The 23,038-nt window shown below is 36.2% G+C and overlaps 3 non-coding genes across 3 annotated transcripts; all 3 read right to left on the minus strand.

Moving 5' to 3' along the window:
* Positions 1-10,989: 10,989 nt before the first annotated feature.
* On the minus strand, positions 10,990-11,084 carry TRNAY-GUA (transfer RNA tyrosine (anticodon GUA)). The gene is made up of 2 exons: positions 11,048-11,084; positions 10,990-11,025 (listed from the first exon to the last, which is right to left on the minus strand). It is a non-coding gene; the product is annotated as a tRNA-Tyr (tRNA).
* A 3,517-nt stretch (positions 11,085-14,601) lies between these two features.
* TRNAY-GUA (transfer RNA tyrosine (anticodon GUA)) lies at positions 14,602-14,696 on the minus strand. The gene is made up of 2 exons: positions 14,660-14,696; positions 14,602-14,637 (listed from the first exon to the last, which is right to left on the minus strand). It is a non-coding gene; the product is annotated as a tRNA-Tyr (tRNA).
* A 3,262-nt stretch (positions 14,697-17,958) lies between these two features.
* TRNAY-GUA (transfer RNA tyrosine (anticodon GUA)) lies at positions 17,959-18,053 on the minus strand. The gene is made up of 2 exons: positions 18,017-18,053; positions 17,959-17,994 (listed from the first exon to the last, which is right to left on the minus strand). It is a non-coding gene; the product is annotated as a tRNA-Tyr (tRNA).
* Between the last annotated feature and the right edge of the window lie 4,985 nt (positions 18,054-23,038).

The following is a 23,038-nucleotide window of genomic DNA, read 5'->3' on the forward strand; positions in this document are numbered from 1 at the left end:
GATCATGTGTTACTCCCATCTAGACTTCAAAAAATGCATACAAAACTGGTGGAACTCCCCTGTTCAATGTACGACTATGTTCAAAATTTCTAAAAAGTTAGAAATTATCAAAAGGGAGGTGAAAGCCTGGAGTCTTTCTTCCTTTGGGGATATCTTCAAGTGAAAAAAGGAGGCTGAAACCAATTTGGACCACCTCCAGAGGATCATTGCAGAGGGGAATTCCTCTATGAACACTCATACATAAGAGGAGGGATGGAGACACAAATGGAAAGAAATCATGAATCTTGAAGAAATTTACTGGAAGAAAAGATCCAGGATCCAATGGTTAACTGAGGGGGACGGGAACACCTCGTTCTTTCACAGATCGGCCTTAAAGAATAAAAGGAGGAACACTACCTATTCTATTCTCAATAACAAAAATGAGGAAGTGGTGGGGAATAATGAAATTGGTCAATGGGCTTCCCTTCACTTTGCTAATGCCTACTCGAATGATAGGGCCAGGGAACCTATTGAGATCAGTGATAAACTCCTCAGTCTCATCCCTCAAGTCTTGGATGAGGCTGATGATGAGCTGGTAATAAGCTGTGTGTCTAAAGAAAAAGTTGAAGAAGCAGTTTTTGCTATGGTTGCCTTTAAGGCCCCTAGTCCTGACGGCTTCCCCCCTACTTTTTCTAGGTTTTTTGGGAAACTATGAAGTATGATCTCACTAAAGCTACCAGGGACTTCATTTGCATTGGTAAACTCCTAAAGAAGTTGAATAACACTTTCATTGTTTTGGTGTCCAAAGTTCCTGATCTGAAACTCATGACTGACTATTGGCCCATTAGCCTATGTAACTCAGTTTATAAAATTTTCTCTAAAGTTATTATCAACAGAATCAAACCCCTCCTTGATAAATGCATCAGTCCCTCTCAAAGAGGTTTTGTTTCGAGGAGGCAGATTCTTGATGTTGTCATTACTACTCATGAGGTCATTCACTCCACGGAGAAAAGTTGCAACCCAGGTATGGCTCTCAAGCTTGACATCTCTAAGGCTTATGATAAAGTTAATTGGAAATTCTTGTATGCGGTCCTTTCTAAGATGGGATTCCAGGAAAGATTTATCAATATTATCAGGGTGGCGGTGGAAAGTGTTCACTATTCGGTGATTGTCAATGGCACCCCTTGGGGCTTCTTCAAGGCTGGGAAGGGGCTATGACAGGGAGACCCTCTCTCACCTTATTTGTTCATTATGGTAGCTGAATTCTTGAGTAGGAATTTCTCCAATTTGATTAGGACCAATAGAATCTTGGGGGTAAAGGTTGCTTCCACTCTTCCTCCTATGGTTATGCAGCAATTTGTGGAGGAAACCTTCCTTTTCGGCCTATCGTCTATGATAGAGGCTAAAGAATGGAAACATATGCTAGAAGAGTACACCCTTGCCTCTGGTTAGCTGATCAACTATTGCAATACCAAGGTTTACTTCTTTAACACAGACATAATTCTCCAGGGTAAACTTATTCAAATTCTTGGATGTAGTGTTGTTGATCTCCCTAATTCCTACTTGGGTCTCCCCCTCACTATCAAGGACGTCACCTCCCACTTTTGGGAATCAATCCTAGAAAGAATGCAAAAGAAACTTGTTGGCTAGACTAGAAAAACTCTAAGCAGTGCGGGTAAACTCCAACTCCTGGTGGCCTCCCTTCAAGGTGTTCATGTCTACTTTCTCTCTCTTTTCAAGATTTCCAATTCTATGGATGAGAAACTCGAGAGAATCCAAAGAAGCTTTATATGGACAGGATTGGAGGAGAAGGCCGGAATCATCTTAGTGAACTGGGAGATGGTGTGCAAACCGAAGGTCATGGGTGGCCTTGGGATTAGAAAAATATCTGATCTGAATAAGGCCTTGTTGACTAAAATCGGATGGATCCTTATGAAGGGAAAAACTATCTGGAGAATGATTATGAGGGCCAAGTACTTCAATCACACCCCCTTCCCCTCCCTCCTCTCTTCCAATGAGCTCCCTCCTGGGTCTAAAATTTGGAACAACTTTGTTAAGAACAGGAAACTTCTCAAGCAGGGTCTTAAGTGGCAAGTTGGTAATGGTAAGAAAATTAGATTTTGGGAGGACAACTGGATTGGTGACAGACCCCTTGCCTCCTCCCAGTTAAGTTGCCTCATGGTCACTCTCAAGGATTCGATTGGCTCCCTTGTTGTAAACTACATCTCTCCCTCCCACTGTTGGTTAAGGCTTGCTGATAGTATGCGAAATACCCCCCAATGGTTTCATTTGGCTAAAGAGTTGCAATCCCTTCTTAAGGGGATCAAGATCCCTTGTTTCACTCACACTGATAAACTTGTTTGGACCGTGAATCGCTCAGGGTATTTCAGTGTTAAATTGGCCTTCAATCTCTTGGTTGCCTCCTTCAATGATTGCTACAACTGGAAAGAAGTTTGGAACTCTTAGCTCATCCCTAAAATTAACTTCTTCTAGTGGGCGACCCTTCACGGGAAGATCCTTACTATTGATAATCTGAAGAGAAGGGGATTTACGCTTGCCAACAAATGTGTTATGTGTAATTGTGCTGAGGAAAGCATAAATCACCTCTTTATTCATTGCCCCTTCGCGTCCAGGGTTTGGTACAAAGTTATATAGAAAATTAATTTGGCTTGGACATTCTTGGAAGACTTGTAGCAGTTTATCAGCAACTGGAAGTGCCCCTCCGCACACCCGTCAATCATACTTTTTTGGAGACTCATTCCTCCCCATGTCTGTTGGCATATCTGGAAGGAAAGAAATAATAGGATATTCCGTGACACTAGCAGCTCGGTTGACATGGTGACTGACATAGCTGAGAATTACCTCAGGGAGAACGCCGCCATCAGCAAGTGGAAAACCCCGCAAGTTGGCCCTATGGCTTTGGATCGGTGGTGGATTAAAACATGGAATTTTCCAGATAGCTTCCTTTGATATGACAATTCGAAAAAGATGGAGAGGCTTAATACCAGATGGTCAACACCTCCCCCCCCCCCCTCCCTCGCCTTGGCTCAAGCTCAATTTTGATGGTGCTACTCATAGTGGTAATGCGGCAGGGGGTGGAATTATTAGGGACAGCTTGGGCAATCTGGTTTTGGCCTATGCAGGAAATTTTGACTCTATCTCGAGCAACATGGATGAAGCCCTTGCTCTATTTTGGTGGCTTAAGCTGGCTCTTGGCACCAATATCAAAAGACTAATCATTGAAGGGGACTCTAAACTAATTATCAAGGCCACTAAAGGCATTTCAGGGATCAGCTGGAGAATCAACAATGTCATCAAGGACATCTGGTCCATGATTGTGTGGCTGGAGGAATTTCAAATTTAGCATATCTATAGAGAGGGGAATGCAGTGGTGGACTCACTGGCTGCAACGGGACTAGAGATAAAAGGTATGAGGTGTTGGAGGCATCTAGATTCTCTCACTGACAAGCAGAAGGACCTTATTGGGAATGAACAAATCGCTTCTATCCATCAATGAAGTGCCACTTTCCTTTCCTCAATAGGTTGCTTTGGGCCGACTGCTATGCTATGCTACTAGCGGGAAATTTAAATTTAAATTGGGTGGGCTTTGCCATGTTGGCTTCTTGTGGTCCCCACCTTCTCTGCTAGATGCTAACTTGGCTGGCCACCTATTTCTGCGTTGTTGATGGGTTGGAGTACCAACTTTTGATCATTAATCATAGCAAGGACCCTAATTATTACCTTAACTGGAAACTTATAACTCGCCATAATGACGGTCTTTGCAAGTTGACGGAGATATCAAGAGGTGTCCCTTCGCATGCTTCCCGAAGCTGGTGGACGCATGCCTTGGGAAACACCACCAAAAATTATTATTACACCTTGCACAATATTTTGGCTAATTACCATTTGTTTTCTCTTAACTCCAGCTCTGGTTTTCCTCTCTGCATTTCTTTTTTCAGGCTTGCATTGTATCTCAACTTCACTCTGAGGAAGCTAACATGGGAGGGGATTTAGTCTAAGTAGAACCGGACATTATTGATGACCGTTTTTGCAACGAATCGTGCATCTGGATGTATGCTAAAGAAGGAGGTATCATCCCGTTCATGGAAGCCATGAAGGCATTCGATGAAAACCTCTCAATGCAATTTGTCAACAGTTGGAAGGACAGGAGGGTGGTCATGGAGGACATTTCATTTGAAATCAGTGAGGAAGTTATCGCCCAGGATACGGGTCTCTCTACTGAAGGCAGGAAATGGAAGAAAATCAGCAGGGTTGCAGACGAAAACAACATGAACCGCTTCTTCAAAAATGGTGAGGAACCGGCCAGAATGCATGGGGGTTTCAATAGGGAATGTTTACCCTACCCGTGGGATCAGGTTGCAAAATCATAATGAAATACTTCACCCTCAAGGGAAGGTATGGTGTGTTCTACTATTATCACTTCACACTGCTAAACCACTTTCGCAACCATGACACCATTTATTTTCCTTTCTTTCTGTTGCATGCTCTTGAGTCTACTGTCAAAGATGTTCGCAATTGTATGAGTCAAGAGGGTAATTTTACCATCCTCCACCAGGGGCTGATGTTTAGGCTTTACAATTTTCATACGGCCCTTTGCCCCCCTAAACCTATCTCGGTTCAACCCGCTCCCTCCATTCTGGGTCCTTCTGAAGGCTCTAAAAAAGGCCTCAAAAAGCCTTCGAAAAAGCCGATGACTCCTTATCAATCCCTTGACCAAGGTCCCCCCTGTCCCCACAAAATTGGGGAAAAAAATTAAAGCAACCCTTTTGCTGCGAAACCAACCTCCAAGAAACCTAGAAAGGAGCCCAAAATCCTCCTTGTTGAGTCTGATGTGGAGGAGGGTATCACCCCGTGCAAAAACAAACCCCGGATGAAGCAAATGGTTGTGAGAAAGAATTATGCTAATGAAGAAGAGGATGATTATGAGAAAGTGGAAAGTGAGAAGGGGGAGCATGATGTGGAGGCCACAGAGGGCTCAGATTCCTCCAATTTGGGCACTAATGTCCTGTTGTGATGTATTCACACATCGCCCCATTGCAAATGGGGACCCCTGCTTTTTGCTTTCTAGGGTTTATTTTCTAGGTGTTTAGGGTTTGTCTGTTAGCCTTTGCATTTTGAGTGTTGCCAGGGGGTCAATAGGATGGTAGGCTTTGCTTGAGCAAGGTGAGTCTTTGGGGCCCCAAAATTAGGGTTTCTTTGAGAGTCTTCCTTAGGGCCTAGTTTTGATCTTGTTGCTAATTGTGTCTTGCTTTGTGAGTGAGTATAATCCTTGAAGGTCTAAGTTAGGTCGAGTTGGTGAGTGATGAAGTTTGGAATGTCATCCTGATCTTCAAATGCCCTGAAATTTGGCTAAGTCTGGAATGTCCTGATCCTGAAATTTGGCTAAGTTTGGAATGTCCTGATCCTGAAATTTGACTAAGTCTGGAAAACTGAAGAATCCTCCAAAAACTAGATTTTGCAATATAACTCCTGGAGGTCCGAAACCACTCTCAAACATCCTGAAAGTATATATGGAATATAACTTAAAGTATATTCCATAAAATGATCCTAACGAAGAGTCCAAAATGCCAAATTTCGCTCCTGACCCTTCCAAAGGGTCCAAAGTGAATTTCGCTCCTGACCCTTCCAAAGGGTCCAGAGCGAAATTCTCCATAGGACATTCTACTTTGACCAAAACCTAGAACTAACACATTCCTAGGCTTGAATGAAGGAAAAAACGCTTGTTTGAATGAAGAAATGTGAAAATGAAGTCAGGATCTTGGCCAAGATTATGAATTTCGCTCCTAACCCTTCCAAAGGGTCCAGAGCAAAAATCTTTATAACTCTTGTTTTCCTTCTTATTTTGGCTAGGCATTGGCTTGATGGGAGATGAATGGGTATGTTTTTGCCTTGACAAGGAGTTTGATTGATTTTGAAAAACAAGATTTTGGCCTAAAGGAGAATTTCTCTCTTGACCCTTCCAAAGGGTCCAGAGCGAAATTCATCATAAACTTCATTTTCTACCTTGTTTGACCTTGAAACCTTCTTCCTCAGGTGGAAAATGATCTAAGTTTGCTTCTTGAAGTGGTTTGAAGTTTGAAAAGTGAGTAATCTAGCCTAGAATGAGATTTTCGCTCCTGACCCTTCCAAAGGGTCCAAAGCGAAAATCTTCTTAAAGCTCATTTCCTCCTAAGTTTGACTAATTTTTGATTTGTAGGGTATCTTGGAAGGAAGGATGGACATTCTTGTTGCATTTGAAGTGCTTGAAAGCATTGAGAAATGAAGGATTTTGGACCAAAAGGGAAATTTCGCCCCTGACCCTTCCAAAGGGTCCAGAACGAAATTCCTAAAAGCTCTTATTTTTGCAATGAAGAAGATCAAGTTTTGATTTGTTATGATGTGGATGGAAGAGAAATAACTTGTCTTTGCCTCTTGAGGTCATTTTGAAAAGGAGAAATGAAGAATCTAGCCCAAGTCAAGATTTTCGCTCCTGACCCTTCCAAAGGGTCCAGAGCGAAAATCTCTCTAAGAGGCATTTCTTTCCTTGTTTAGCCAAATCTTGATGACCAAGACATGATGAGAAGAAGAATGAGAATGATTTAGCCTTTGAGAATGTTTGGAAGTTATGAAAATGAAGGATTTTAGCCAAGAAAGGAAATTTCGCTCCTGACCCTTCCAAAGGGTCCAGGGCGAAATTCCTTATAAACCTACCTTTTGACCTTTCTTGGACATGAAACCTTATTCCTAGGGTAATGAAGGACAAAATCCTACCTTGTAAAGAAGTTTCAAGTTTAGAAAATGATGATTTTGGGTCAAAATTGAGAATTTCGCTCCTAACCCTTCCAAAGGGTCCAAAGCGAATTTTCTCAAAACTTCTTTTTGCTATCGAATTTTTGCTAGGTCAAGTGTGGGATAAGGCAAAATCAAGAGGAAGTTGCCCATAAGAGTGACTTTTAGTTGCTAGAAACCATGAAAGATGAAGGAATTGAGCCTAAAAGTGATTTTCGCTCCTGACCCTTCCAAAGGGTCCAGAGCGAAAATCCTTAAAATCATCTTTTCTTCCAAATTTTGAGCAAAGCAAAGCTTGGACAAGCATGAGAGAGGTCATTTGGATTGCTTTGGAGTGGATTTTGGTCACCAAGAATGCAAATTTTGAAGCCAAATGAGATTTTCGCTCCTAACCCTTCCAAAGGGTCCAGAGCGAAATTCCTAAAATCCCTTATTTTCCTAGCAAAGTCAAGTCAAACTTGGGTTTTTGTAGCTTGGATGGGTGAGGAGAAGTGTTTTCTTGCCTTTTAAGGTGGATTCAAGTTGAAATGATGGAGGAACATGCTCAAAACTTGAAAATCACTCCTGACCCTTCCAAAGGGTCTAGAGCAAAATTCTTGGAAACTCATATTTTCTTCTTGGAGATGGTCAAATGCTTGAGTTTTATGGCATGGTTAGGTGGACTTTGATGTGTTCTTGCCTTTGAATATTGGATTGAGGTAATGGAGTAGCCAAAACAAGCTCAAAATAGGAAATTTGCTCCTGACCCTTCCAAAGGGTCCAGAGCAAAAATCTTAAAATCACCTTTTCTCCTTGCAAAATCAAGTCAAACTTGGGTTGGATGAGAGAAGAGAGGTGTTTCCTTGCCTTGTGAGGTGAATTCAAGTTGAAATGATGGAGAAGTGAGCTACAAGCAAAAAATTCGCTCTTGACCCTTCCAAAGGGTCCAGGGCGAAATTCTTATAGGGCCTGTCCCTGGAAATACTCTTGAACAAACATAATTTTGATGTCTTTTTGTTGATGATTTAAGGTATAAAATGCTATGTTGAAATGAATTTATTATGTGTCCTTAATCATCTTTTTGTTTGTCTTTCAGTTAAAAGGCGACCTTCTCCGATCTAGCATCAACAAGGACGACCTTCTCCAGTCCGGCATCAAGAAGGATGTCCTTCTCCAGCCCAACATCATCAAGGACGGCCTTCTCCGATTGAGCATCGACAAGGATGACCTCTTCCAGCCTAGCATTTTAAGGGAAGGTACACCATCCATCCTGCACATCAAAGACAAAAGAGGATTAAAGAAAGGGTTCGTTGAAGAAGCAAATGGTGTCAGAAAAGTTAATTAAAGTCATCTTCTCAACATCATCAAATTGAATATCTACCAAGTTGCAAGTGTCAGACAAGGTGGCATCCCAATCATCATCCCTCCATTTAGATTGGTCCACCTCAACATGTCCAGGTTCAATGTGCCTGACTCATCAAAAAAGACACAAACTTTGATGTACTTACCCCGGCTATCCATTGGTCGAATATTCTAGAGAAGACATGTGTCCAAATAATGCAATTATTTCATTGGTCAGAATTAAGTTTGTTGTAACAAACCCTAATTAGGGTTTTCATTGTAAAATCTCAGTCATTGATCTCAAATTGATCTAAGCCATTGAATTGTAGTGTGGGCACTATATAAGCCTGGCTCTTCATTTTGTAAAGGCTAATAGTGAGTCAATAGTCAGAGAATAGTTAGTCAATAATAGCTAATAGTTAATAGTTAGTAATAGAGGCCAGAATAGTAGAATAGTGATTAGAGTAGATTAAGAAGAGGCAAGACTTTGTTGCCTTGATTGTAACAACTTCTTTTCATTGAAGATATGGTGGAATATGTTATTTCTTTGCAATGTGCATGGTCTCTTGTTGAATCTTCATTTTGATGATAGATGATTAGATTGAATGAAAGAAGCTATTGAATGCACCTGTGTGGAATCTATCTAATCCATACCACTAGCCTCTTACTGATTGTAAGTGCGCCCTGCGTGGTCAACTGGCATAAAATGAGCTTAATCTCAAGTCATCACACGTCTATTGTTCATGCATTAACTTGAATGATGATCAATATCTGATGGTGTCTGATTTGAATATATTTGAAGCATCCCCCAGAAGATCGCACTAAGTTGGTGTTGAATTGTTCATCTTGATGGTGAGACCCAGCCCAGTAGGACTCCACCTAGTCATTCATCCATCTTCTCGCATTCTAGGTAGTAGAGTAGACTTCCTGAACCCTGTATCTTTTATCATTTGTTTGTCTTCCAGTTAGTTAATAGGACCTGTGATTCCAGCAAATAAGACGTTTAGGTCGTGAAGTGTAAGTCCCCTTGTGATTCTAGCAAAATCACATCATACCACAAAGAGCTTATCCACATGTAGAGATCCTACATACAGAACCTTGGAGTTACTCCGACTGATCCTTCAGCGAGATCTTCAGCAGTTGGGAACTTTGTTCAAGAGAGGATAAGATACTTCTGTATTTTATTCTGTGTTTGGTCGTGTACAAAATACACATCAACATGTCCCCGACTCGGAGACCATCAAGGAGAACATCAAGAACACCTCCCCTCATTCTAACACTTCCGTGCCCCATACCTCTAAGGGGGATGGTAGACATTTTGACGGCGGGAAGACTGTTGTTGAAGAAGGGGAGAAGGAAGAGGCGGTGCAATGTTCGGGTTGCTGTGCTATCTCTGAAGATTTAAATGGTGTTAAGAAAAAGTTGGAGCACTTGGAGTCCTATGTCAACAAGATTGGGAAATTTGTTGTCAAAGTGATGCACTCGTCGGCTACCTCTCTGTGCTTGCTCCACCAGGATAAGGCTGATCCAGACGAGCTAGAAAGCGACACCACTAAGGAATTGTTCCAGTTCCCGGCTGATGATTGGACCGGGCTTATGCTCTCTAAGCACATGGGTGTTGATAATTAGGTTGTATGGTTGGTTTCCTTCCTTTTTGCTATAGTTTTTGTCGTTGGAACACCTGATTCCATGGTGATATTGCTACTATTAACAGTTTTTTATAGTATTGATATTATGATGGTTTAACGCTGGTTATGGCGCTTGTTGGACGAGATTGGTTCCAATCTCGGGTTATCCAATAGCGACAGGCAGTTTTTGTTTTTGATTACTAGAGTAGGAATTGGCTGACTGTCGTGTGTCTGTGGTGTGTGTGCTGGTAATGCTTTTTTCTGTTTCTTTCGGGTCAACCCCAGTTTTGACTGCTTTATAATCAAAAACATTTCAAGAAGACATCAAATTGCTGGTTAATATGGGAGTTAATTACTATAGATTTTGCATTTCTTGGTCTCGCATCTCTCTAGGTATGTAAAGTGAAATGATCCTCAAACAATGTAGAGCTCTCATTACATTGTCCTATTTTAGTTTGTGTGAGATAATAATATTCAATATTATCATTACAAAGTCTTTTAAATTTTTAGTGTTGTGAAATAATTGTAGTGAGTTAATTATTACGAGTTGATTTCAGGCGGGATCAAGTTGGCTGCATGTGTATCCGTGCGGGATCAGAGGCGCACTGCTGAAATATATGGAACATCGATGAATAACCCGCTTATTTATTTCAGAGTAAAACGGTAACCGACTGACCTCTGAACTCTCGCTGCAAAAATATTAGTTTTAGCTTTCATTTGAAAATGAGATGAATGACAAGATTCGACATTTAAACGAATATTGAAGTGATTTCTCTTATGGTAATAGTCAAATAACGCTAGTATTAACCTGGCAACAAGGTATTTTTTCGCACAAGTATAAGCTTTTAATTACTTAAGCTGCCTTCTATCTGATATAACACACGGTTTATTTGAATGCGCAGGGATGGATGTAATGTGCGCGGTTATTTCGGTTGGACTTTTATTTCAGTGGGATCACAACTTGAGTAGATATCCAAAGGCTTCTTTCTGCTCACTGGTTTTTATGGAAGTGATTAGCCAGACAGATTTCAAATCTGTTGGGCATAGTCAGCTCAGGATCCAACTTTGTTGGGGATGTTTAAGCACTTAAACAGTATTTATTTTAATTATTTCCTTACGTTTTAATAAAAAAGTTATATTTTAATAGAATTTGAAGTCTGCCTCCTCAACCACTCGGACATTTGACGGATGGAAAAAGTTCAAGGTACAGATTTAGAATAAAATAAATCTATAAACTAGATTAACGAATCTTCAAAAGATAACAAGCATTCATTCCGATCTGCCGGAATCGAACCAGCGACCTAAGGATTTCTTTAGGATTTTATGTCCTACTACAGTCCTCCGCTCTACCAACTGAGCTAAGATCGGATTGTTCTTTGATTTTGAAATAAATTATTTAAATAGGAATTATGCGTTATTTGACTATTGCCATTAGAGAAATCACTTCAATATTCGTTTAAACAGTCAGAGTTGGTCATTCGCTCACCAAGTCTTGTTATGTGTCTAACTAGACTTGCCTTTGAAGATAACCTATCATATATGAAGCCATAATTCAAGTATACATTACAAGTAAATTAGACTGCCATTTTTTCTTTCCCTCCTTCCCCTTTTTATTTGGTGGGAGAAAGGGCATTAAGCATAGATTAAGGTAGATTGCAGATGAAATTTTAAAAAAAAATATATAGAAAATATAAAGGATGTGTAGTGTAGTGGGAAGGATGGTCACAAGAATTTTGTCAAATTACATTTTAGCTGAATTTCATTTCTTTCGAAAACGAAAGAAGATTTTGAAGAAGAGATGAATTTTAGAAATTAAATAGGATATTCAAGTATGATAGTATACATTCTAGCAAAGAGATTAACAAGTTGAAGAAAATAAATTTAGGGATTATAATTTTTTCACTAAGTTAAGAAAGAAGAAGACACTAAAAGGAATTGTGTTCATACTTTCTCACGATATAGCACGTTGATCTTCCCACCTCTACTCATTATAGTTCGAATTGTATTAACCTTTGTCATGTTAGATTCATCAAATTTCCACACTTGATGTTGTTGATCACAGTGATAATGTTCATGAGATACATTATTTTGCTATTTATCATGTCCTTGAGGGGTCCACTAGTATTAGCAAGACCGTAAATATTTCTTTGAGTAGTTTATCCATCTTAAACTCATTGATGGCTTCCTAGGTCATGTAGGACATAGACACATGTCATTTCAATCACGTCAAAAAATTCAATGAAGAGCTAGGTATCAAAACCTTGTTATGTAATATTAATATAGATCATATTAAATCCATGAGATGAATGATAAAAAATTATTATAAAGGGTCCTAAGAAGTGAAAATTATCAACCTCATTATTAGAAACATGGTCACCCTCATCCTTCATTATTGAATTTTACATTTCAATGCATGCCCTCAATATTAAACAATATTTTATTGGTACCAAAAATTATAGTAGCTAGTTGTAGGATCAAATTTAATTGTTACATGCATTTTAGAATGTGTGGAGGATTGGAGTAATTAGTTTAGAAGTATTGTAGAAGTTTGAAGTGGAGCAAGATTTGAGAATGGAGGATGCAAGATTTTTATGTGACACTAAAAATTAGGAGGGGATGTAGAAAGGTACATAAGATTTATAATAAATATTGGAAGAAAAAATTGAATGAGGGAAGGAAGGTCCTAAAATTGAATAAAACTCTACAAAAGAGCCAAATGAGTAAATGGAAGAAACTGGAGAAGTTCCAAGGCTTTGATGTGGATGTGGATATTAGAGTGAAATTTTAGACATCTAAGGGAAATCTACAAGGAAGATTTGGAGGAAAATGTATAAAATGATAGGGGGGCTAGAGATTATGGATGTCTAGAGGTGAGTAGGAGTTCCACAAGAGCAATAAGAGGAAGTGTGTGAAAAGTCTACAATGATGAAGACAAAGAAGGGATTAAGGATTTGTGGTGATTTAATGCAAGAGTGGATGAAAGGATAGGATATGCGAGGCAAGTATCCAAATTATAGTCAAAATCCCACAAATGAGAGAAAATAAAGAAAAATGGAAGATCTAAAGAAGACTAATTACAATTTTATGGGGGATGTATGTAGGAGAGGAGAGGAGGAACAAAGATTGAATAAATGTGTGGATCCATATGATTTCCCATAAAATGGGTGAAATGAAAGGAAGTAGAAGGAATTATTGAAAAATATGCTCTACAAGACTAAATGGTGGAAGTGGGTATTAGATAGGTAGACAATATCTTGTTCTGCACCAAAAGTTTACGACACTATGAAAGAAGGGGAAAATTGCTAACACTCTTGATCAAGTAGAATTTCATTAAATAAAAGTTCAACTTCTAACACGAGTATTGAGACACATCAATAGCCTCCAAAACTATACATCATGGTACCTTCTATAGTTCAACATATGAGTGGGAATTGAGTAGTTTGGTATCTTAGCATTTATTTCTTTTAAAAGGAAGATGCACTATTTTTTACTGAGGGACCTACTACAACATTTGCTATATGATATTTTATAGTGACTCTCTTTCTCATGGAGGCACATAAGCTTTAGCTTGAAAGTATTTTAAGACACTCTCACATTTGAGGGAAGTAGACCTTTTCCTATTTTTACTCTCTCAATCGGGATGGAATTGTTTCCTACATGTATATTCTATTTTCTACTTCTAGAGGGTTCACTCTCTTTGCATTGGGGTTTTTTCAATTGTACATGATACTTGGACAATTATTATTAATTTAAGTGAGGAAATAAGAGCACTTGCCATCTCTACCTCATTCAACTCGTCGCTGTTACATCTCCCTCATTGAGATGAGTTATCTTGGTCATCAAGTCGAGTTCATTTGACACCTCTAATCCTACCCTTGAACTCATCCACTAGTTTATTACTCTCCTCTAAGGCACTTGTAACACTAACTTGTACATCCTAGAGCTTCTACATTATGAATCTACATTGTGTTAGTTAATTTTCCTATCAAGTGATTTATGAAATACTAAAGTAAAATTGGCAATTTTTAGGAGGAGCGCATAAAACACTATGTTATATTTTTCTAACAAAAATAAAATTTAATATTCTCCTCTCATTTGAACCCATTAACATCCACAAATTTCAAAAAAAATAAAAAAATAGTTATAAAGTAAAAGTAGAGCATTATGACTATTGTTCTTCTCACTATTTAAATTTTGATCATAACTATCTTCAATTTCTCATCCAAGACCATTTTTTTATTAATTTTAGAAAAATGTGTCCACTTAAGACTCCCTTCCGGCCTCTCATTTTCATGCACATGCCCATTAATAAGAATAAATATATAAATTCAGGCGATCAAGTTGGCTGCATGTGTATCCGCGAGGGATCAGAGCACTCCTAAACTATATGAAACGTCGATACAATAACCCGCTTATTTATATCACGGAAAACGGTAATTGACTGACTACTGATCACTCGCTGCCTGAATATTAGTTTTAACTTTCATTTGGAAATGAGATGAATGACAAGATTCGTTTCAGGTATCGATGAAATAAATAATGCAAACAAGCCTTTGAAGGAATCTTTGAATGATACAATAATTTATGACTGTCTTTCTGATATCTGCTCACTGGTTTTTATGTAAGTGGTCAGCTCAGGATCGAACTTTGTTGGGGACGTTTAAGCACTTCAACGGTATTTATTTATATTATTTCTGCACGTTATAATAAACAATTTAGATTTTAAAATTATTTCTTTTTGTTTATAAATATCTAGTGATTTGTGTAAATAAATAAACGTCGACAGCGAAGATCGATTAACCTGCGCAAGCGAAGCCCTACACATTTAGAATATAATAAATCTATAAAGTAGATTAACAAATCTTCAAAACATAAAATGGTTTATACCGATCTGCCGGAATCGAACCAGCGACCTAAGGATTTCTTAAGGATTTTGTCTCCTACTACAGTCCTCCGCTCTACCAACTGAGCTAAGATCGAATTGAGTTAATTTAGAAATAAAATATTTGTAAACGAGATCTGTATTATTTGATTATCAAATCCCTTCAATATTTGTTTAAACAGTCAGCGTTGGTCATTCTTATAAAAGCCTTGCCACATTCGTCTCTCAAGAGTCTTGTTATATGTCTAACTAGAATTACCTTTGAAGATGACCTATTATGTATGAAGCCATAATTCAAGCAGACTTTCTTTTCCTTCTTCCTTTTAGTTTGGTGGGATAATTCAAGCATAGACTAAGGGAATTTGGTAGATTGTAGATGATTTTTTTTTTTAAATATTATATTGAAGATACGAAAGATGTGTATAGCAGTGGGCAGAATAATTTAAGCATAGACTAAGGGAATTCGGTAGATCAATAGATGAAATTTTTTTAAAATATTATATTGAAGATATGAAAGATGTTTATAGTAGTGGAAAGAATTAGATCATAAGAATAAGAAGGGGGAATAATTCAAGCATAGACTAAGGGAATTTGGTAGACTGTAGATTAAATTTAAAAAATATATATTAAAGATATGAAAGATGTTTATAGTAGTGGAAAATATTAGATCATAAGAATATGATTATTGTATTTAGTTTACAAATAATGATAATGAATAATTTTTATAGGAATTATGCATTATTTGACTATTACCATAAGAGAAATCACTTCAATATTCATTTAAATGGTCAGAGTTGGTCATTCGCTCACCAAGTCTTGTTATGTGTCTAACTAAACTTGCCTTTGAAGATAACCTATCATATATGAAGCCATAATTCAAGTATACATTACAAGTAAATTAGACTGCCATTTTTTCTTTTCCTCCTTCCCCTTTTTATTTGGTGGGAGAAGGGGCATTAAGCATAGATTAAGGTAGATTGCAGATGAAATTTAACAAAAATATTATATAGAAGATATGAAGGATGTGTATGGTAGTGGGAAGGTTGTCAAATTACATTTTAGCATAATTTCATTTCTTTCTAAAAAGAAAGAGGATCTTGAAGAAGAGATGAGTTTTAGAAATTAAATAGGATATTCAAGTATGATAGAGGATCTTGAAGAAGAGATGAGTTTTAGAAATTAAATAGGATATTCAAGTATGATACTCTACATTCTAGTAAAGAGATTAACAAGTTGAAGGAAATAAATTTAGGGATTATAATTTTTTCACTAAGTTAAGAAAGTAGAAGACGCTAAAAGGAAGTGTGTTAATACTTTTGATCTTCCCACCTCTACTCATTATAGTTTGAATTGTATTAACCTTTGTCATGTTAGATTCATCAAATTTCTACAACTAATGTTGTTGATCTTAGTGATAATGTTCATGAGATACATTATTTTGCTAGTTATCATGTCCTTGAGGGGTCCACTAGAATTAGCAAGACTGTAAATATTTCTTTGAGTAGTTTATCCATCTTGAACTCATTGATGGCTTCCTAGGTCATGTAGGACATAGACACATGCCATTTCAATCACTTCAAGAAATTCAATGAAGAGCTAGGTATCAAAACCTTGTTATGTAATATTAATATAGATCATATTAAATCCATCAGTTGAATGACAAAAAAATATTATAAAGGGTCCTAAAAACTTAGCACCATCTAGGTGCCTACAACATCGACATTGTCATTAAACCAAGTGCCCTTTGGCAATATTATATACACTTCACATAATCCCTAAGCTTCACAACTCAACTCAAGTCACCTTGATAGATTAGTCTACAATCCCAATGCACAATCCAAGTCACTCAATTCTAACTCACCTTTGTTCAATTTCACCCTTTATGACTCACACATGAACCCCACTCTCGTGTCTTCTACACAAAAGACACACGAATCCCACTCATGTCCCATTGTAGGTCATAAAGTTGTACCAAAACCAATGGGACATCCTTTTTGAATCCTTGCACTATCCCAATGTACCTACTTTTTTAGACTCAATCCCACCATACAAGAGCTCGCAAGGCTCATTGAACATTGCCCAAGAATTGAATGCCTCAAAATTTTTCAAGTGCAATTTCATCTCTATATAGACATTGCCCAAGACTCATTGGACTCCTCTAAATTTGCATCTAAACAATTCGAGACACCCTCCCTCACAATCAGGCCAATGGACCTCAAAACTTCCACCCCCTTACAAATCCTATCCACTATTTATTTTTTATGTGAATCTATGGATTGTAGAATGGGACAAAGTTGCAACAAAATCAATAAACTTGATAAGTGGGAGGTATTTTCCACAGCAAGTCAAACTATGATATTGCTATCAGGTTTCAATTGTGTAGTTTTTGAGTCAAACTCATTGACCCATGTTTCGTCAGTAGTGGTTCACAAGAACCCATTCTTATGAAAATGAATGGTCCACTTAGCAATCATTGCATCTAGGTGATGCTCACAGAGGTGAAGCATTGGGCCTTCATGGGAAGTCACCCATCCCAATACTACTCCAACTCAAGCGCGCTTAACCACAGAGTTCCCTCCAAGATTAAACCCACTCAGCTTCATGTCCTGATGAAGCCAAATCCTTCAAGAATAAAGTGGAGAGATAAAATTCTTTGGAGTCTTTTAATATCTAGTATTGTGCAGTGATTGTAGTGAGTTAATTTTTTGGAGTTGATTTCAGGCGATCAAGTTGGCTGCATGTGTATCCGCGAGGGAGCAGAGCACTCTAAGCTATACGAAATATCGATACAATAACCCGCTTATTTATATCACGGAAAACGGTAATTGACTGACTGCTGATTACTCGCTGCCTGAATATTAGTTTGAACTTTCATTTGGAAATGAGATGAATGACGAGATTCGTTTCAGGTATCGATGAAATAAATAATGCAAACAAACCTTTGAAGGAATCTTTGAATGATACTTGGCGTATTGAATATATTTCCAAGCAATAAGGTATTTTTTCACACTAGTATAAGCTTTTAATTACTTAAGCTGCATTCTGTCTGATATAACACACGGTTCATTTGAATGCGCAGGGATGGATGTAACGTGTGCAGTTATTCCAGTTGGACTTTTACGGACGATTCCGAATGGGACAGTAGATATTCAGTGAGATTCGGTTTTTATTTCTGTACGTTATAATAAACAATTTAGATTTTAAAATTCTTTCTTTTTGTTTCTAAATATCTAGTGATTCGTGTAAATAAATAAACGTCGACAGCGAAGATCGAACCTGCGCAAGCGAAGCCCTACACATTTAGAATATAATAAATCTATAAAGTAGATTAACAAATCTTCAAAACATTAAATAGTTTAGTCCGATCTGCCGGAATCGAACCAGCGACCTAAGAATTTCTTAAGGATTTTGTTTCCTACTACAGTCCTCCGCTCTACCAACTGAGCTAAGATCGGATTGGTTTTGAGTTAGAAATAGAATTTTTTTATACAAGATCTGTATTATTTGATTATCAATATTTGTTTAAACGGTTAGCGTTGGTCATTCTTTTAAAAGCCTTGCCACATTCGTCTCTTACAAGTCTTCTTATAAGTCTAACTAGACTTACCTTTGAAGATGACCTATTATCTATGAAGCCATAATTCAAGTAGACTTTAAGTAAAATTAGACTGTCTTTTTCTTCTTTTTCTCCTTCTTCCTTTTAGTTTGCTGGGAGAAGGGGGAATAATTGGGGAATAATCTAAGGGAATTTGGTAGACTGTAGATAAAAAAAAATTTAAAAATATTATATTGAAGATATGAAAGATGTGTATAGTAGTGGAAAGAATAATTTAAGCATAGACTAAAGGAATTCAATAGACACTAGATGAAATTTTTTATAAATATTATATTGAAGATACAAAAGATGTTTATAGTAGTGGAAAGAATTAGATCATAAGAATAAGAAGGGGGAATAATTCAAACATAGACTAAGGGAATTTGGTCTACTGTAGATTAAATTTAAATATATATATATATTAAAGATACGAAAGATGTTTATAGTAGTGGAAAATATTTGATCATAAGAATATGATTATTGTATTTAGTTTACAAATAATGATAATGAATAATTTTTTATATTATGTAAATTTTACTTACTATCATATGTATATTGTTGGTAAATAATTTAAGATTGGCATAGTTTCTAATTTCTATGTAGGTAAGCTTGTGTCGTCCACTATTGATCTTGTATTCAACAAAAATATTTTTGAGACTTAATCTACCTTACAATTCACAAGATTGATCTCACTAACTATGTCATCTTACAATTTGATTGTCTAGCTTCCTACCTTTTTCTCATGTTTAAAGACTCATGGTATTGAAAAATAGCTTAGGGAAATTATCAAATCATAAGAGCCAAGTTCTTCTAGGCTCTATTGGTGTTCAAAGTAATTGGTTCTTGGATCCCTAAAGGTATGATTTTCCTTGGTACTTTGGGTGTGAAACTCAAGGCAAAAGATTTCACACTTATGGTCAAGCAATGCAATTATGGACCAAATTATCAATGTGGGTAAGACCACCTTCAATTTTACACTCTAGTAGGCCAAGAGAGGCTTCACTAAAGTATTATGCTAGATATAATTATAGAACATAGACATATATCTTAACAAAAAGTTTATCCATCTTATACTATATTCATATTTATTTTTGCTTAAGTATCTATAAGTTGGTTTAACAAATATAAGGTTTTGCAAATTCATAAAGTATAAAAGCTACCAAGTGAAGAGCATTAGATTTTAATTATTATTAAATTTAATGTTCTTGTACACATCTAAATATGGTAGTGCATGAAATTAATCTAACACAATATGAATTTTAGGTATACTTGTTAATAGTGTTGGTGTGATATAAGATCTCAAAGGAAGCAAGGTATGCAGGAAAGCTTCCTACACCAATCTAATGAGAGGAGATACTTCATTTTTTTTCATAAAACACTTAACCATTACAATGATAAGATGTACATACTACAAAATGAAGCAACATGAAAACAAAGAAATAATACAATTACACAAGATGTATCTGGAGAAAACCCTTTTAGGAAAAAAACTCCACACTTCAAAAACCTACTCAATGTATTAGGATAAACAATGGTTTTCCAATCACTTGAAAATCAAGTCTTCTTCACAAGTTTACAATGTGATCATATGGAGCTATTTTGATAGAATAATGCTACCTGCAAATTAGAACATACAAAATAATCTCCGAGAAATCCAATTTATAGAGGAGACAAGAAAGGAAGAAGCTTCTAGGACAAGCCAAAAGAGATGGGCGTCCAAATCCATGTGGCACATTTTTCAACCACTTGTAAGCATACAAACAACACTTCTACAAAATTCTCTAGTCCCTCTTAGATACCTTCAAATTTGGGTGCCAAAATTTTGCCATAAATAGGTATAAAAAATTCTATTACATATCTTACTATTGTCATAGAATCTATCATAACTAACAATATTTGTAACTATAAGAGAATCTACGATAACTAACTATTATTAGTTGATTCTTTTACAACCTATCATTACTCAACTTGAGCGTCAACCTTCTCCATGCAAAAATGCCTCTTGGCTCTTGTCGATTCTATTATAGTATTTGATTCTTATAAGTCATAATTTCTCATAAGAATGCATCATTTGTCATAAGCCAACATAACCTCTTTCACGCTACTTAAGTTGCTAACATAGGGCAAGGAATCTATAGCACAGAGTGGGGAACCTACCTCCTCATGTGAGGAAAAAATCATCCTTGTCACATCCTATGTCACCTACTAGCATGATGACAACTCATTGTGGCAAGTCACATAAAAAAGTAAATTAGCATGTGAAAGAAAAATATGAACACATGCATAAATAAATCAATGCTAGAAAATACTAAGGTCGAGACACCTTAATTCCCAACACTGCCACTGTTTAACACCTTGTCATAACCAATACGAACAATTTTTAACTATTAGGGGTTAAGAGGCCCATACACTTCGAACAATATTTGAACATCTATATGCTTGCAAGTTTTGTCAATGCATCTGCAACATTCATCAAAGTGTCAATGTTTCCCAATTTCATCTTCTCATCCTCCACCATATCTTGAATAAATTTAAATTGAACATCATTGCTCTTTCTTTTTTCTTGGAAATTTTTATTTTTTGCTAATAAAATGACACTTTGACTATCACAAAAGATAGTAATCATCCTTGCATTAAACCCAATATTAGAACACAGTTGTCTAAGCTAAATGGCTTCATTACAAGCATGAGTAGCTACCATTTACTCTGCTTCTATAGTGAAAAAAGTAACTACAAATTTCCACTTACTCATACAACTAATAGAACAACCATATATAGTAAATGTGTAACCACTAGTGAATCTCATGTTGTCAATGTCACTTTCCCAATCTAGATCCACATATCGATGAATACTCATAGAATGTTAATTTCCAATAGGATAACCATGAAAATACAAGGAATAGTTGAAAGTGCCTCCCAAATATCTAGATACTCTCTTAATTGCTTCCCAATGCACCCATACAAGATTAGACATATTTGGACTCAGGACTCCCACTAATTGGTCAAAGTCGGGTCTAGTACTCTTCATGTTTAGTTCCTTCTAAGAATTCCTAGATGAAATTAGAAAAGATTCTTTGTGATTCTCTTTGGGCATCTTCAAAGTGCCAAGGAGATTTAATCAAGTGGCTTGGTAATGTTATTGTCTCTCTTGTGAGTCTAGAGGAATAGGCTTATCATACACTCATTATCAAGGTTTGTCTCTTTGCACTAAGTGGATTATTCATGCCCTTTAAGTAAATGAAGCCTAGAAAATTATTATATGACATTGTATCTCTTTTGATCATCCTACATAGTGGTCCACTCAAAAGGGCATTAAGCTTCACATCCTTCCTATCATGAAAAAATATATTCATGAGCCTAGGAAGTTATGTAACCCTAACTTATCTATAATAGTTTTGGCTTCCATAATGGTCTTTCCATTTTAATTAGTATAATTTTTGGTGGTCTCCTATTTTTTAAGGCAATGGTCTCCCTCTAATGAGGATGCCTAGGATTCATACTTTAAAATTTAAAAAATAAGATAAAATAATAAAGAAAACAGTGTTCGGGGGCGGCCTGGTTGTTGTAATGGTGTTGAATCTGTCGATTCATCCCAACTATTGGTAACAAAATTGCCTCACTTTATATTTTACCTTTTCTACGCTCAAAATGGCGATTTCTCTAAGTAACAATTCTGAAGTTGCTTTTCAAAGAAGATTCAAGTATTCTGAGCTTTCTTCTTATGTAGTTTTTCTTGACCGTATGTTTTTTGGAGCTGTTTTGGTTTCATGTTTTGTTAAGTTTTCTGAGAGTTGTGTGCTGTCTTTATAGTAATTTATCATTCCTTTTGCTTGTTTCAATAAATAAAAAGATTCAAATATTCGATAGTTCATTTAAATTATATTTTTAAGATAATTGAAAAATATATTAAAAAGTTAAGTTGCAGTGAAACATGTTTATTAAATAGCAGTTTCATTTGCCTGTTTGCTGTTAAATAATTTCTTTAATAAAAATGCAGCTTTTAATATAAAAAAAATATTGATTTATTAAAAACTGACAAGTTGGTTCATGGTATTTATATTTCATAATCAAAATAAAAAAATTAAGAAAACTATTTTATTTGAATTATTAAATTGTATTTATGTATTATTAAATCTATATTTCAATAATAATTCTAATTATTTTTTAGATTTTTGCTCAACCAAATTAAATGTGAGTTAAGATTACATTAACATTAGTCAAATTAATGCGAAAGGCATAGAGAGATCATGCTTGATTTAATAGTTGTAGAGGTTAAATATGTGATATGATCATTCTTACAATTATTTAGACATATAAAATACAAGAATTATAGTATATTAAAATACCAAATTCATACTACACAAACATTACAAAGATGCGATATATATCAAGTAGTGTAGACTGTGCATGACTTTGTTATTCAAGACCTTTTACTAAATGTAAGACACTAAAATCCAAATGAAACTGGGGAGGAGGTACACAAAATCAAGGTTAGAGAATCCAATTAAGGATTATTGAAAATAACTACACTATTAATAAATTAAGAATAATAATTATAATTTCAAAAACTTAAAAGAAAAACTGATTAAACACGTGATTTTAAGGAGTCAACATCATCATATTTTTTTAATGAACAATATGGAAATAACCTGAATTTTAGTAATGCATATCATTTATTATTAAAATTAGACTATACAAATAATAAGCTCTCATAGATTTATAAGAGAATCATAATAAAATGTTTTACCCTTTATTATATATGTAATTATCATTTCAAATATGAATAAAATCATTTAAATTATAATGTATAATATATATTTTGTTGTTTAGATTTGAACAATAACA

The sequence above is a fragment of the Cryptomeria japonica genome, chromosome 3 (assembly GCF_030272615.1).
Source record: "Cryptomeria japonica chromosome 3, Sugi_1.0, whole genome shotgun sequence".
Taxonomy (NCBI): domain Eukaryota; kingdom Viridiplantae; phylum Streptophyta; class Pinopsida; order Cupressales; family Cupressaceae; genus Cryptomeria; species Cryptomeria japonica.